The sequence below is a fragment of the Anabrus simplex genome, chromosome 2 (assembly GCF_040414725.1).
Source record: "Anabrus simplex isolate iqAnaSimp1 chromosome 2, ASM4041472v1, whole genome shotgun sequence".
Taxonomy (NCBI): domain Eukaryota; kingdom Metazoa; phylum Arthropoda; class Insecta; order Orthoptera; family Tettigoniidae; genus Anabrus; species Anabrus simplex.
In genome coordinates this window covers 407905447-407922739 of record NC_090266.1, presented here as the reverse complement: position 1 = coordinate 407922739, position 17293 = coordinate 407905447, and the positions used below count along the sequence as shown (strand labels likewise).

Genomic DNA, 17293 nt, shown 5'->3' with positions numbered 1-17293 from the left:
TGTAAACCATGTTTGTGGTATTACCTTTTGGGGCTAAGAAGACCATGTGACATAGAACTGAACATATGAGAAACAGTCTTCTCTCAATTCGAAAAAATAAATACATGTTTCTTTATTTTTTGAAGGAGATTCCAAATACATATTCCCACATCTGCATCATCTTCAGTTTTTGAGATATACATAAGTATCCCCATAAAAAGAATACAACCCCTTGATCAATCTTCCCCCAACCTCACCCCCATCTAAGTGTATTTTCTGAAAAAAGGAACATGTTTTTTATTTATAAAGGAAATTACAAACACCAATTTTCACGTCTGTAACATCTTCAGTTTCTAAGGTATAAGTTTCCTCATAATAAATAATTCAACTATATGTCACTTCTTTTCACCCTCTGTTAAGTGCCTTCTCCGAAATACCAAGTTTCTTGTCCCTAACAGGTTAAGTTTTGACATATAGTATAGATATACCGGTACTCATTTTAAAAATTCACGAGCTTTTCCAATTCTTTTCAGCCCCTTAACTGGATTTTCCGAAAACAAAAGAATACGTGTTTCATTCTTTTTAAAGGAGATTCCAAATACCAGTTTTCATGCCTGGTCAGTTTTTGAGATAAATGTATACTCATAAGCATAATTCAACTTCTTCTTCTTCACTTCTTTCCACCCCACTCCCACCTTAAGTGGTCTATCCGAAAACAAAAAAATATGTGTTCATTTATTTTGAATGGAAATTCAAAATACCAACTTTCACGTCCGTAACATCTTCAGTTTTTAAGATAAAGTATCCTCATGAATAAACTTCAACTCCTTATTTGCTTATTTTCAACCCCACAACCCTTACGTCGATTTTACGAAAAAAGCAAATGCGTGTTCTTTCATTTTTAAAAGAGATTTCAAATACTAATTTTCAAGTCTGGAACATCTTCACTTTTGAGATATAAGTAGTCATAAAAGTAATTCAACTCCTTTTTCACCCCTCTTCTCTACCCGTTAAGTTGATACCCCTCCCCAAAGTGCGTGTTTCTTGATTTTTAAAGGAGATTCCAAACACCGATGTTAACGTCTTTAACATCTTTAGTTTTTGAGATATTCGTATAAGTATCCTCACACAAAGAATTCAGCTAAGTTTTCAATTCATTCGCCCCCCTTAAGTGGATATTCCGAAGACAAAAGAACACGTGTTTATCCTTTGACAGAAGATTCCAAATACAAATGTTCATGCCTCTAACATCTTCAGTTTTTGAGATATAAGTACCCTCATAAAAGTAATTTAACTCCATTTTCACCCCAGCCCGTTAAGTTGATCCCGCCCCCCTCTAAAAATGCGTGATTCTTTATTTTTTAAGGTAATTCCAAATACATATTTTCATGTGTGTAACCTTAAGTTTTTGAGATATAAGTTTCTCCATAAAAAGAATTAAATTTTACACTTCCTTTCACTCTCCCCCGTTGAATGAATTTTTCGAAAACCAAAAAAAGTGGTTTCTTTATTTATAAAGGAGCTTCCAAATGCCAATTATCACGACTGTAACATCTTCAGTTTTGAGATATATGTATCCACATAAAAAGGAATTAAACTCCTTTTTCACCGCCCCTGCCACCGCCTCCAAGTTGATTCCCCCCTCAAAATGCGTTTTTCTATTTTTAAGGGAGATTCCAAATACTAATCTTCACGTTTTTGAGATGTAATTTTCCTCATACAAAGTATTCAAAACTTTTTAAATTTATCCACCCCCATTAAGCGGATTTTCCAAAGACAAAATATTATGTGTTTCTTCATTTTGAAGGGAAAATCCAAATACAAATTTTCATGTCTGTATCATCTCCAGTTTTTGAGATATAAGTATCCTCATGAAAAGAATTCCACTCCTTTTTCACTCCACCCACGCCCGTTAAGTTGGTTCCCCCCACGCAAAATATGCGTGTCTCTTTATTTTTAAAGGAGATTCGAGATATCAGTTTTCACGTTGCTAACATTTTTAGAGATTTTGTACACTCCTATACAAATAATTCAACTAATTTTTCAATTCTACCCCCCCCCCCCACCTGTTAAGTGTTTTTCCAGAAAACCAAGGAATGCGTGTTTTCTTACTTTTAAAGGAGATTCCAGATACCAATTTTCACGTCTGTAACATGTTCAGTTTTTGAAATGTATTGTAGATACGGTAATTTTAAAAATTCATCCCCTTTTTCAGTTCCCCTTAAGTGGATTTTCCGAAAAAAATATTTATGTTTCTTTACTTTTACAGGAAATTCCAAACACCAGTTTTCAAATCTGTAATATGTTACGTGTCTAAGATAATTTGGAGATATAGTCTTATTAAAAATTCACCCCTTTTGTCACTCCTGTTCACCCCCTATTCCAAACACCAGTTTTCAAATCTGTAATATGTTACGTGTCTAAGATAATTTGGAGATATAGTCTTATTAAAAATTCATCCCTTTTGTCACCCCTGTTCACCCCCTATGCATCGGATTATCAAAAAACACTAAAATACGTATTTCTTTATTTTCAAAGGAGATTCCAAATTTCAATTTTCATGTTTGTAACATATTCAGTTTTTGAGATATAAGTCTCCTCATAAAGGGTGTTCAACCACTTCTTCCCCTTTTTTCACCCCCTTATTGGGACTTTCTGAAAACAAAGAAATACGTGCTTGTTTATTTTTAATGGAGATTCGAAATGTCAATGTTTGTGTCTGTAAGCATTTAGGTTTTTGAGGTATACATATCCACATTTTAAAATTTCACACCCCTTTTCACCCCTTTAGCGAAGGAATATCCAAAAATGCTCACTTAGCGGGTACCTACATGTTAATATGAATGTATCCCCAAAATTTCATTTCTTTATGTCCAGTAGTTTTGGCTCGGCGATGATGAATCAGTCAGTCAGTTAGTCAGTCAGTCAGTCAGGACAAGTTATTTTATGTATACGGACTAGCAATTACCCACGGCTTCGCTCGCGTGGATTTCGTAATTTGATCAAAGTAATCGTTCGTCGGCATTGTACTAAGACATTATCTGAAAATTCCTTAAGTATAAAAACTCACCCAAATATTGAGTTTCATTTACCCCAGAAATTCTTTGTAAACCATGTTTGTGGTATTACCTTTTAGGGTTAAGACGACTATGCAACATAGAACTGTTCATGTGAGGAACAGTCTTCTCTCAAGTCGAAAAAATAAATACATGTTTCTTTTTTAAAGGAATTTCCAAATACCTATTCCCATATCTGTAACATCTTCCATTTTTGAGATATACATAAGTATCCCCATAAAAAGAATTCAACCCCTTGGTCAATCCTTCCGCACCCCACCCCCACCCCCATCTAAGAGTATTTTCCGAAAGGAAAAATAAATGTTTCTTTATTTTTAAAGGAGATTCCAAATACCAATTTTCACGTCTGTAACATCTTCAGTTTTTAAGATATACTGTAAGTATCCTCATCAAAAATAATCCAACTATTTTTCACTTCTTTTCAGCCCCCGTTAAGTGCGTTCTCTGAAAACTTAAAGGTGCATGTTCCTGTATTTTTGAAGAACTTTCCAAATACCAAGTATATTGCGTCTAACATGTTAAGTTTATTACATATAATGTAGATATTCCGGTACTCATTTTAAAAATTCACCCGCTTTTCAAATTCTTTTCCGCCCCTTAACTGGATTTTCTGCAAACAAATAATACGTGTTTAATTATTTTTAAAGGAGATTCCAAATACCAGTTTTGATGTCTGTACATCTGTAACCTCTTCAGTTTTTGAGATAAATGTATACTCATAAGAAAACTCAACTTCTTCTTCTTCTTCTTCTTCTTCTACTTCTTCTCCTTCCTCTTCTTCTTCTTCTTCTTCTTCTTCTTCTTGACTTCTTTCCATCCCTCTCCCGCTTTAAGTGGACTTCCGAAATATATATACGCGTTTCTTTAGTTTGAAAGGAAATTCAAAGTACTAACTTTCACGTCTGTAACAGCTTCAGTTTTTAAGATATCAGCTTTTAAGATAAAGTGTCCCCTCCTTATTTAGTTATTTTCAACCCCACACCCCTTACGTCGATTTTGCGAAAAATAAACAAATGCGCATTTCTTTATTTTTAAAGGAGATTCCAAACACTAATTTTCACGTCTGTAACATCTTCAGGTTTTGAGATATAAGTATACTCATAAAAAGAATTCAACTCCTTTTTGACCCCAGCCCGTTAAGTTGATTTCCCACCCCCCTCCAAAAAATGCGTGTTTATTTGTTTTTAAAGGAGATTCCAAATACAAATGTTCGCGTGTGTAACCTTAAGTTTTTTAGATATAAGTTTCTCCATAAATTGAATTAAATTTTTTCACTTCCTTTCACACTCCCCCATAAAGTGAATTTTCCAAAATGCGAAAAAAACTTGTTTCTTTTTTTATAAAGGAGCTTCCAAATGCCATTTACCACGACTCTAACATCTTCAGTTTTGAGATATATGTATCCTCATAAAAAGGAATTAAACTCCTTCTTCACCACCTCCGCCCCCAAGTTGATTTCCACCCCAAAATGCGTGTTTCTTCATTTTCAAAGGAGATTCCAAATACTAATTTTCACGTCTGTGACATCTTTAGTTTGTGAGATATAAGTATCCTCATACAAAGTATTCAACAAATTTTTCAATTAACTCACCCCCCTTAAGTGGATTTTCCAAAGACAAAAGATTATGTGTTTCTTTACTTTGAAAGCAAATTCCAAATACAAATTTTCATGTCTGTAACATCTTCAGTTTTTGAGATGTAAGTATCCCCGTGAAAATAATTCAACTCCTCTTTCACTCCACCCCCACCCGTTAAGTTGGTTTTCCCCCACCAAAAAAATGTGTATTCCTTTATTTTTAAAGGAGATTCCAGATACCAATTCCCACGTCGGTAACCTTCAGTTTTGAGATTTAAGTTTCTCGAGGAAAAGAACTCAACTTTTTAACTTCCTTTCACACTCCCCACTCAAGTGAATTTTCCCAAAACAATAGTACCCGCTTCTTTAACAGAACTTCCGAATACCAATTATCACGACTGTAACATCTGTATCCTCGTAAGAGGAATTAATCTCCGTTTTCATCCCCCCCCCCTACCAAGTTGATTCCCACACCAAATGCGTTTTTCTTTATTTTTAAAAGAGTTTCCAAATACCAGTTTTCACGTTTGTAACATCTTTAGATTTTTGGTATATATGTAGATTCTCGTACAAATAATTCAAATATTTTTTTCAATTCTTTCTACCCCGCCCCTGTTAAGGTTTTTTCCGAAAACCGAAGAATACGTGTTTCCTTACTTTTAAAGGAGATGCCAAATACCAATTTTCACGTCCGTAACATATTAAGTTTTTGAGATATACTGTAGATACGCTAATTTTAAAAATTCACCCCCTTTTCCAGTTCCCCTTAAGTAGATTTTCCGAAAAAAGAATTATGTTTCCTTACTTCTACAGGAAATTCCAAACACCAGTTTTCAAATCTGTAATAATTATGTTACGTGTCTGAGATAATTTGCAGATATATTGTTTTTAGAAATTCACTCCGTTTATCACTCTTGTTCACCCCCTATTCATCGGATTATCCAAAAACACAAAAATATGTGTTTCTTTATTTTCAAAGGAGATGCTAAATTTCAATTTGCATGTCTGTAACATCTTCAGTTTTTGATATATAAGTCTCCTCATAAAAGGTGTTCAACCCCTTTTCCCCCTTTTCTCACCCCCCTTAATGGGATTTTCCAAAAACAAAAAATACGTGTTTCTTTATTTTTAAAGGAAATTCCAAATACCAACTTTTACGTCTGTAAACTTTTAAGTTTTTGAGATATATATATCCTCATTTAAAAACTTCACCCGCCTTTTCACCCTCTTAGCGACGGAACATCCAAAGATCCTCCCTTAACGAGCACCTACATGTTATATGAATGTATCACCAAAATTTCGTTCCTTTCTGTCCAATAGTTTTGGGTCGGTGATGATGAATCAGTCAGTCAGTCAGTCAGTCAGTCAGTCAGTCAGTCAGTCAGTCAGTCAGGACAAGTTATTTTATATATATAGATATGCATTTCAAGCTTCTGTATTAGAAAATGTTTTGCTGGTCTCTTTACTTCCGATATTTTCCATCTTGCATGCTCTCTTCACATTGGATCTTACGGGTATGAAACCACAGCAGAACATTCGGTAGAATTGTTTTAATTTATCCTTCCAAGTGGACTGTGGCCTGCTTGAAAAGCTGGAGGAAATCAGTAACGTTTCATCATGAGTTTTCTATTCAGCTGTAGCATTTTGCTCATTTTCTGTCGTAACTTTTCCGTTTGTGAGTTTTGATTTGTCAAAAAACTGCCACAATTTGGTTATACTGAGTGAAACGTTTCTGTTCCATCTAGTTTCAACGTCCTGGTTTAGCGTATTTTATAGGTATGAAAAAACCAGTAAATTTCATGCAGAATGCTATATTTTTAGCGTCATTCAGTCTTTTGTTTATCCCCTGTGGAAGAGAATCCAGAAATTCGTCGCAACGCAGTGTTCAGTCAATGTGCAGTGCACATTATTCTTGTAAAAATTCCTTGAACATCTAGAGACTTATCCGTATATTACCCCTGGTCAGTTACAAATGTATCCTTCTGAAGGTCAGGCAGTTGGATATCTAAATCATTGCTTTATTAACTATATCTGCAACTATGTTTTCCCCAGTGGTTCACTATTTTTGATATTCCAGTCGTGAAAATAAAGGACAGGTGACAGGCAGTGATTCTTTTTAAATTTGTCTGTCCATATATCTGTAGTAGCTGCGAATTAATTGTTTTGCATAGCTTAAAAACATCTGGTATAGTGTGTCGACGAATATCTCTTGCTAATAATTAATTTGTGGCTGCGTCGCGCTACTGTCGTGCAATGAGGTAACATCTCGGATGCAGTTACAGAGACTGCCTCATGTTTCACATCAATCAATTCTTGAATTACTATCTTAAAGCCTGTACCTCCAAAAACGCGCAATTCAAAGCACACATTTTCACACATGCCACAGTTATCCTGCATTTTATTGCCAAACTTGGACTGTCATTAGAGGTACCAGCAATCTTACTTTGAAGAATTATCCGGTTGCAGTTATGCTTTGCTAACGTACTTGTGATTGGATTTCTTAATATACATGTCGGAAAATGAAATCCCAACACCGAGAGAGAGTTATGCCAGATAAATGAAATTCCGGAGGCGTGTATACACATCTGAAGGATGACGCCTATTCATATTTACGCGCTAGTCGACGAAGAGCGGTGCACATCTGCTTCAATACGCGCTGTACACTTTGTGAGCGTCAGTCATCGCCCGGTGTTGACGTTGTGAGTAAGGTTGAGTCAAACATGTCTTTAAGGATACGAAAAAGGCACTATCAACAGCTTACTGAATTTGAACAAGGCCGTGTAATAGGGTTCCGAGAAGATTCTTTCCTCGATATTGCAGAAAGACCTGGAAGTTATGTAACCACAGTGAATCGGTGTTGGCAACACTGGTCACGGGAAGGCACTGTCTCAAGAAGACCGGGGCACGGTCGCACACGGGCCACTACGGAGAGGGAAGACCGCCGTACTGCCCGCATGCTTGTGGTGGATCGTTCTGCATCTGCAGCAGCCATTAGAGCTTCACTTGGCACCAGAGTGACACAGCGAACAAATCGATTACTTGACGGACAGCTCTGAGCCAGACGTCCTGTAGCGTTCAGGCCGCTAACTCAGGATCACTGCCATCTGCGTCTTCATTTGTGCCAATCTAGAGCTTACTGGAGGATGGCGTGGCGATCTGTTGTATTCTCAGATGAGAGCCGTTTCTGTCTTGGTGCCAGTGATGGCCGTAGGTTGGTAAGAAGGAAGCCATGTGAGCGCTTGGAACCCAGCTGTCTGCGGCGTCGACACACTGGACCTACGCCTGGAATTATGGTCTGTGTAGCGATTTCCTATGACAACAGGTGCACTCTCATCCTTGTCCCAAGAACCTTCACAGCGGATTTGTACGTCACACTGGTGACCGAACCGGTTGTGCTATCATTCACTCGTAGTGTTCAAGGGGGTATTTTCTAACAGTATAACGCTCGACCCTATACAACTGCTGTCACCCAACGTGCTCTACAGATTGTAGACCAGTTGCCTTGAACTGCGAGATTACTAGACCTTTCGCTCATTGAGCACATGTGGGGCATTATGGAACGACAAATCCAGCGACATACATAACAAATATTAACCGTAGCTGATTTGACTGACCAAGTGCATCCCACAAAATGACACACTTCCTTAGCCTAAATCGCATTCCTCTTCTTGGTGTTGGGATTTCATTTTCCGCCAGAGTACACTGTCCAATTTTGCATTGGGAAAAGCATGTTTTGTACATTTATCGCCAGGAATTATACAAAATTTGTCCCATAACTTGCTCTTTCCTTTCGGGTATCTGCTGTATCTGGGTATATAATAATAATAATAATAATAATAATAATAATAATAATAATAATAATAATAATAATAATAATAATTTACGTCGCAATAACTACGTTTGACGGTTTTCAGAGACGCCGAGGTACCGGAATGTTGTCCCGCAGGAGTTCTTTTACGTGCCAGTAAATCTTCCGACACGAGGCTGACGTATCTGAGCATCCTCAAATACCACCGGACTGAGCCAGGATCGAACCTGCTGAGCTGGGGTCAGAAGGCCAGCGCCTAAACCGTCTGAGCCACTCAGCCCGGCTGTAAGGTTTATAAGTGAGACGTTCCATTACTTTGTCTACAGTTGTTGTTGCCATGATACCTGTTCGCTGCATTGACAAAATTCACAAAGAAGGAAGTTGGTTGCTACGTTAGGTATTGATATGCATATTGTTCGTGTACTCACGAGGTCTCAGTTCTTTTACCTATCGCCGGAGAGGAAAATAACAGCGATACTTGCGAAACCTGTTACCGCACTAGCTGTTGCCCGCCCCTGAGTAGTTACGTTACGCATCGTGTTCACGATCTCTAAACAAGGCTTTGCCAGTGGTCATAGCGTATATTAAGAGAGCCGAAACCGTCACCAGCGGCAGGGCAGTTGGTCTCAAGAACATAGTTCTCTTGGAGATTGTATCTCCGTGCGAGTAACAGACAAGTCAGGAGGAAATTTAGATCCATCAAAATGAACGACCGAGACAACAAGAACAGGATATCCTATGAGGAAAACAGAGACAGAGGAAACACTTTTGTACTTGAGGGACAGCTACGGTTCCCACGAGTATATACACAGTGGTCTACCAATTGCTTGCAATTACTGTTATGCATCCCGCAGTTTTTAGACAAACTAAACATATAGAGTGCATTAATATAACTATATGCTTTTTTGAGTTTAAGATCAACGATACAGACGGAGTCACCGACAGTGGGGTTCATACCCTCTATCTCCCGATTACAAGCTCACAGCTGCACGACCCTAACCGCACAGCCAACTCTTTCGGTCACTCACCAATAATAATTGATAGAAACTGTAAGGAGTGCATGAAACGATCACAGCTGCGAATATCACAGATTAGAAGGGAAAACGTATGTAAAACCTGTGAACACTTACCATATAGACTGCAAAATTCTTACTCGTCCTAGCTAAGGCGAGGAACCTGACAGTTCCTTCCTTTTCATTATCTGTTACTGTGGATATGGTATGGGCACATACCTGATCATTTATAAAGAATAGAGCTTAATTTGGGCCTGAAAAAAGTCAATTTTGTATAGGATGTTACGTAGCGTGATAATTGTGAAAATGTGATACATTCAAATATAAATAAGGCTGCATCAATGACTATTTTGTGTAATAGCCATTGACAAAACATTCCCCGGCCATCCAAGTCCCATCGTGAAGCTTCTGATGTAATTGCAGATGGCGCACATGAAATTTATTGCTAGCTAATACTCGCGTAACGGAGGACCGATTGATATTGGTTGTTGTACAAGTGCCAGGGAACGTATATAAGTGAAATTCCGGAAGATAGCGTCTAAAAGAATCTCTTCATTACGACCGCACGTTATCTCTAATAGGGGGCTTCTTTCCAAGTGCTCCAGTTAAACACGAATATCGTTCAAAGCTCCGGGACATATTGGCTGCCGCTTCTCTTCTCTCAGGAAATCGCTTGTTGTGACCTTGATGACTTCTGCCATCATGGGCGCCCGCAAGGGGGGGCAAGGGGGGGCACTTGCCCCCCCTGGAATTCTAAAGATGTTGATGTTCAATTGTTTAATATCATACCAGATTATTTCATAAACTGAAATTACTGACAGTCATCTAGCATATGTTATAACTGGAAGTTTCTGTAAACAATTTAATGTTGCTGACGTTATATTGGTTTTTATATTCAAGAAAATTGTTAATGTGCCCCCCCCTGGAAAAGATCCTGCGGGCGCCCATGTCTGCCATGTATCTTCATAGATGAGTAACATATCGACGCATTCGTGTGAGTGTATATTGGTAAAAACAAATGTTTTCTTCCACTATACTGAACCCTTAAACCTACCGTTCCATCGTCAGTCGTCCGCCTCGGCTGCTTCGATAGAACAATATTGATTCTTAGATCTTGGGGTCGTGTAGGATTCTTTTTTGTCACTTCAGCGACCGATCGACAGGGTTCAGAGGAGAGCGTAACTACTTCAGATGAGGAACAAAATGTGCATACTAAAAAATTATTGAACGAAATCACGACGATCTAGGTTACTGAATAAAAACATTAAAAAATAAAAATTCACAAAATATTGTTAAAAATCAGTCACATTGCATAACGTGAATGGTGAAAGTATCTTGAAATTATTTGCATTAGTGTCTTCCAAGGTTTGAAAACGCAATATAATATTTGTGGACACCAAAACAAGAAAATAACAGAAAAACCTGAAAATCGGGTAACATTCACCCAAACAATAACTGAGAGTTAACCCACACGATCCGTGGAAAATCTGACTTTCAACAATAGAATTCCAGATTTACATTTCATTAAGGTTATCCACCAGCCGAATATCCTCTTGGATCCTGGAACATCCCCCGAATGGATCCTTAATCGAGCCAAAATTACTATCAGGTTCCTCTGGGTAGATTAGGAAATATTATTTGAAAGCATGGTGTTTGTTACAAGTTAACAACAATTAACAAAATCTGAAATAAAATCACGCCATGTGTTGTCATCTCGTGACGCCTGATGCCAAAACATGCATCATTCCAAACAGATGTTCAGAATGAACCAACAACACTTGATCCGAGAGGATCTTGCGTTACATCGTTCTGAAGGAACAAAACCGCGAAATGCAGGAAAACATTAACTCACTATGCGTTCAGCAGAAACGCCAAACACTGAAGTTAAATAAAAGTGGTAACTCACTCGAAAGGTCTTCTTACTAAACCGACTTTCAGGTTACGAAATAGTTACGTCGTTAAAATAGTTAAATTACAAGTAAACAATATATATTTAACAAAACATGAAATCTTTCCAATTCTACATAACTACAACTACAATTACATTTTTTTTGCTAGTTGCTTTACGTCGCACCGTCTTATGGCGACGATGGGACAGGGAAGGGCTAGAAGTGGGAAGGAAGCGGCCGTGGCCTTAATTAAGGAACAGCCCCAGCATTTGCCTGGTGTGAAAATGGGAAACCACGGCAATTACAAATCTGTCTATCTACACTTGTCCCCTTAAACTAAATTACAAGTAATCGGTAGACCAGCGTCTCACCTAAGTAATGTAACTAACGTAAAATAAAATACCTGACGAATCGAATTCGTAGTGTTAATTCCTTAATACAAAAAGTAGTACAACATTGGGCATTCTGCCGCCACCGCCACAACATACCCCTGGGAGAGGCCTCCACCTCATGGAATGTGATGACAGAAAGTGCATGTTTAACCTCGTGTGACCTCACTTGAAAAGTAGGGCGGTTGGCCAAGAGCGCTCTCTTAACCTCACATGATCCTACGCTGGCTACGTGTCCAGGCTTAACCTTACAGACCTCGGGTTCGACACCAGGCCTAAGGGCGTTACCCGTACAGACTCTAGTTCGAAGCCTAAGAGTACAAGCTTAACCTAAGAGACTCAAAGCTCACCATCCGGGCTAACCGCATGAGAGTGTAGGTTTAACTTAACAGACATCAGGTTCGATACCCGAACTAACTGCATAAAACTGCAGGCCTAACTTTACGCTGACCACGCGTTAACCTAATCTAAGCTCCCAGGCTAACCGAATACGAGTGTGAGCTTAACCTAACATACTTCAAATTCGATACCCCAGCTAAATGCATAAAATGCAGGTCTAACGTTACGCTAACCAGGCTTAACCTAACCTACTCACACCGTGGCAAAAAGTGCAGGCTTAACCTTACGCTGACCTGGCGGTAACCTAACAGATTGCCCTTACCTACACCCTGGCTAAAAGTACAGTTTTAACCTTACGCTGACCATTTTACTGATGGGACTAGGGAGATGGCGTATGGCTGACTAAATGTGCTTTATTCATAGAGGCCGTAACGTTGGAAGCTGAAATCGGAACAAGATGGCGGCTACACATGGGACTAGGGAGATTGTGTAAGGCTTAAAGCATAGGGGGGCATAACATATACTAGATTTTTCTTGGACTGAAGACTAGTGTAACCTAACACCTCAGCTCGCTACAGAAAAAAGAAAGCTGAAAATGTATTATAAAGCGAACAACGTTACGTCTCAGCAATTTCTTTTTACAAGCAGTTAGTAACCTAGCAAAAGTGTGCCAATGTAGCTGTTTGTGCATTTAGCCAGATGCCCGTACATGTCATCACCCCGGTCTGCGTGTAAAAAAATATGCATACTGTACATTTGAACTTTAGCCGACTGTCCTTCTTTACATCAGCTCGGACATAACTTTACACCCTAGCTAAATGTGCAGGCTTAACCGCACGCTGACCATGCGTTAACCTAACCGGTTGCCCTTCCCTAGACGAGCTCAGCGGCTACGCGTTGTATTGATAGGACTAGGGAGATGCTGTAAGATTTAATACATATGCTTTATTCATAGGGGCGTAACGTTGGAAGGCACCCTCAGGGGGCTTGGAGCTGAACTTGGAATCTTGAACAAGATAGCGGTTACACGTTGAACTAATAGAACTAGGGAGATGGTGTAAGACTTAGTGCATATGCTTTATTCATAGGGTAAAACATTGGAAGACAACATCAGGGGCTTGGAACTGAACTTGAAGGAAGATGGTGGCTATAAGGCTTAATACGTATGCTTTATTCATAGGGGCGTAATGTCAGAAGGTGGCTTCGGGGTCTCAGAGCTGAACTAGGAACAAGATGGCGGCTGCACATTGTACTATTTTGACTAGCGAGATGGTGTAAGGCTCAATTCATGTACTTTATTCATAGGGGCGTAACATTTGGGAAGTATCTTTGGGAGTCGAAGATGGGTGACTGCAGAGTCATTCCTCCTCCTCCTCCTCCTCCTCCTCCTCCTCCTCCTCCTCCTCCTCCTCCTCCTCTTTCTCATAGACTTAGTAGCGTATGACTGCCTCTTCCTCCTCCCGAGTACAAACTTGACCGAACAGGCACGGATTCGACTCCAAGCTTAACCTCACAGGCCCTGGATTCAACCGTAGTCTTAACCTTACAAGTGTGTTAGCTTTACAGAATGTGAGGCGCTGGGTAGAATCAGACTTTCCACTCTAGGACTACCAGTTGAAGAGAGAGAAAAAATCCAAAAAGACCCAATAAGAACAACCTGCAGCTTTGTACAGACTCAAGTTTGATGGATGGGTGAGTTTCAACAGTTCTTTAGTATGCTTCTTGTTTGGACCTTTTATCAGTTTCTTTGCAAGCCTGCATCCTGGAGTATTTTTCCAATTCTCCATTTGTTTCTTCTCTGAGGTCTTTATATGTGACCTTGTGTTCGAATTAGGATGTCTCTCCTCCTTTATCCAGACTTGAGACTGGCTCTACAGCTAGAAGCAGAGTTAACACACTGTAAGGGGATTAGGGGAAATAGATTAATATATAGGGAGGTGTTTAAGTTGCTGTACTGTAAAGAGAGATAGCTTACATGTAACGTCATCGCTTTGAAGATCTATTACTTAATAATACCCGCACGACGTAATTCTTGCTCTCTATCTAAAATGTCTGCGTTATACTGTGTGTAACCAGCATCGTGATAGACTCATAGCAGTTGCAAACGTTTACGAGTAAGTATCTTACATCTATATAGGGTAACAGAGACTTGTTGTTAACACTGAGTTTATATGCAGACAGTTGATGTGTAGGAAACGGTAGAACTTGTTTTGCAGTAGTACGTGCTTCAGCGATGGCGTTTGTAGGTAATAACTGAACATGGTTTGATGACAAAAATGGGTTGAAATTTTCTTCTTCTTTATTATTATCATCATTATCTTGCTTCTCTTCTTCTTCTTCTTCAAGATCTTCATGCTTGTGTTCTTCTTGATACGTTTGCACGGCGACAGAACGTGTAACAGGCTCAGAAAATGAAGTAGAATTAAAAAGCTTTGTTGGTACAGAAACGTTGAATTATTCTTTATCATCTTTGTCATCCTACTTCTCTCTATCTTGAGATGCGTGCATAGTGACAGAACTTGTAGCAGGCGTAGAGGAAGAATTAAAAAAATCTCGCAGAAGTGTACTTTTTAAAAATAAATTAATATCTTCATGAATACGTTTGAGCTCTTTTAATTTGCTTCTTGATGAAGCTACACTACACGCGTTTTCATAACGTTGCCCGTTGTAAGCGTTTTTGAACGGTCTTGTACAGTGTTTTCATTGAAAATTAGTCTTACACAACATCTCATGACGTCTCTTGTGATAGCTCCGGAGGAACGTCTTTCCACACTCTTTGCAACTATAGATAGGAATTGGTTGTTCCATGAAAGACGAATTTCTTATAACACAACGCTCACATTACCCAAAAGACGAATCTCTGCCTGGGGCTCCTTTTCTTGGACTGCAGACTATCAAGTTAACTGAATGATTGTGCATTAAAAGCTTGCGTTCAATTCAAACACCCGACCTTCGAGCTCGTAAAGTCAGTTTTCTGCTGATATGTGCATATTGTCAGGATACCGCTCGATAATATCTTTCGTAAAATCGCGTTAGTAGCTCTTCTATCGAACAATACCGACATAAAAAACGCTGTAGAAAATTATATTTGTAATCATTTTGTCTGAACAGAGAGATAATAATAAATTTAGACTTTTGCTGAGTTGCGAGAATTTTTGAACAGGATGTAGGTTTACGCTAGAGCGACATAGATATGTCGATTCGATGTGAAAATGAGAAATCACATAAAACTTTCCTCAGAGTGGGGGTTCGCACTTACTGTCTCTTGTGTACAAGTTCACGGCCAATAGAATTTACAATGTATGCAGTTAACTCTTCTCTATAGAAAATAAAAGCGCGCTGACTCCGACTCCGAGGTGCAAACAGCTTATGTGCGATATGCTGATGAATGATCAAGCTTTGAAACGTTGACTTCGCCATGCAATGCAAGGTTAGAAACTGCGTTAGCGTAAGTCACGGAAATAAGCGTAGAGTCAAATATTTTATTTGGCCTTTTAATTCCTATCTTTAGTAATCACGTCTCAGGTAAAAAAATCGTCTTTTATAATCTCTTTAAATTCCCCTCTCAGCAGCAGTCTTTCTTTCCGCATCCTTCAGCCCCACCTTAGAAATCCCTTCTCTCCTTCTCCCCTCCCAACCCTTCCCCTGGTTTCCACTGGTACGGGGGCTGGATGTATGTGTCGTCTTTATCATCATTTCATCCTCATCACGACGCGCAGGTCGCCTACGAGCGTCAGATTAAAGTTCTGCACCTGGCGAGCCGAACATGTCCTCGGACACCCCTGGCACTAAAAGCCATACGCCATTTCAACTACGAATTGCCGCCGATAGGTGATTGTTCTTTTTTACAATAACAGCTATAAAAGTACAAACCATATCACCCAGTAAGAAAAAAGATAAGATAAAAAGACATATTTGAGGTCAATCATCGACCCTCACCGTTGTCATGTAGCTGTTAGTAGTTTCGTGAGCTGTATGTGTCATTATGTTTGCGGAAGAAAACGGCTGCCGAGAGAGAACTTGGTATTTCGGAAGCACGTTTTTTATATTGGTGAAAACAAAAGGAGTTATTAGTAGCCGCAACAAATTCATTCCGAGCGTTTTTAGACGAAAAAGTGGAAAATTTCCGGACGACGCATGTTTTGCCAACTGGGTCGCTACTGTCACTGAGAACACAACAACAGAGGAATCCGAGCAGGAGAATAGGGTTCCCAAGGATGAAATCTAAGGTGAAAGTTTTCCTAATCCGTTTAAATTACGGTAATAGGGTTTCTGTAATCCACTTAAAATTACAAACGTTTATACAGGAAGCAAAATTGCGGTAAGAACTAAGGATAATGTAAGGTAATTTTTTCGATTTAGGTTTCAGCGCATTTGAGAGTGCCGATGATGCTTTTGAGTTTTTTTTTTTGCTATTTGTTTTACGTCGCACCGACACAGAGAGATCTTATGGCGACAAAAATATAGGAAAGGCCTAGGAATCGGAAGGAAGCGGCCGTGGCCCTAATTAAGGTACAGCCCCAGCATTTGCCTGGTGTGAAAATGGGAAACCACGGAAAACCATTTTCAGGGCTGCCGACAGTGGGGTTCGAACCCACTATCTCTCGGATGCAAGCCCACAGCCGCGCGCCCCTAACCGCACGGCCAACTCGCCCGGTCTTTTGAGTTCCTGACTATGTTCAAAAATACTTGCATTTGCACCCATACTTCGCACGGAAATTTTCAGTGGATTACATGTTACCTTCAGGAATTTATGGGAAGTAACATGACTGCATTCACACGTTTAATGCGACATGTTAAAATTATATTTTCTTACGAAAGCGCGTGGTAGTAACGTGAAATATGATGAAGCTGAACAACGTCCAGAGAGAATGATGACGATTTCCGAATTTGTTGTACGGTACAGTTCCTGATCCGAAGTTGTGCGAAATTCTCCGTGGTTCTCAGGTTGCATATTATGTCTCTGACCACTGTCGTGGAGCTCTGACATTGATGATACCTCCCTTAATATCTCCCCTATCTAAAAGAGTAAAATGGCTCTGTATTTTTTTCATCTTGCCCTTCCTGAAGTGACCTGCACGACATGTCCCACGGGACTTGGACTAAAAATCCAATTTTCTGAAATCATCTGCGTTATTATCCGTCTTACGATAAATACGTGCATGGCACAAAGGATCGGAAATAACATATTCTTAAACGTTTGTTGTATACAGTTTTTTGATA

The 17293-nt window shown here is 39.3% G+C and overlaps 1 protein-coding gene across 4 annotated transcripts in view; it reads right to left on the bottom strand.

Annotated features, from left to right (window-relative positions):
* Positions 1-17293, bottom strand: part of LOC137496881 (transient receptor potential channel pyrexia-like) — a 297631-nt gene that overhangs the window by 106214 nt on the left and 174124 nt on the right. The gene's annotated exons all lie outside the window — the stretch shown is intronic.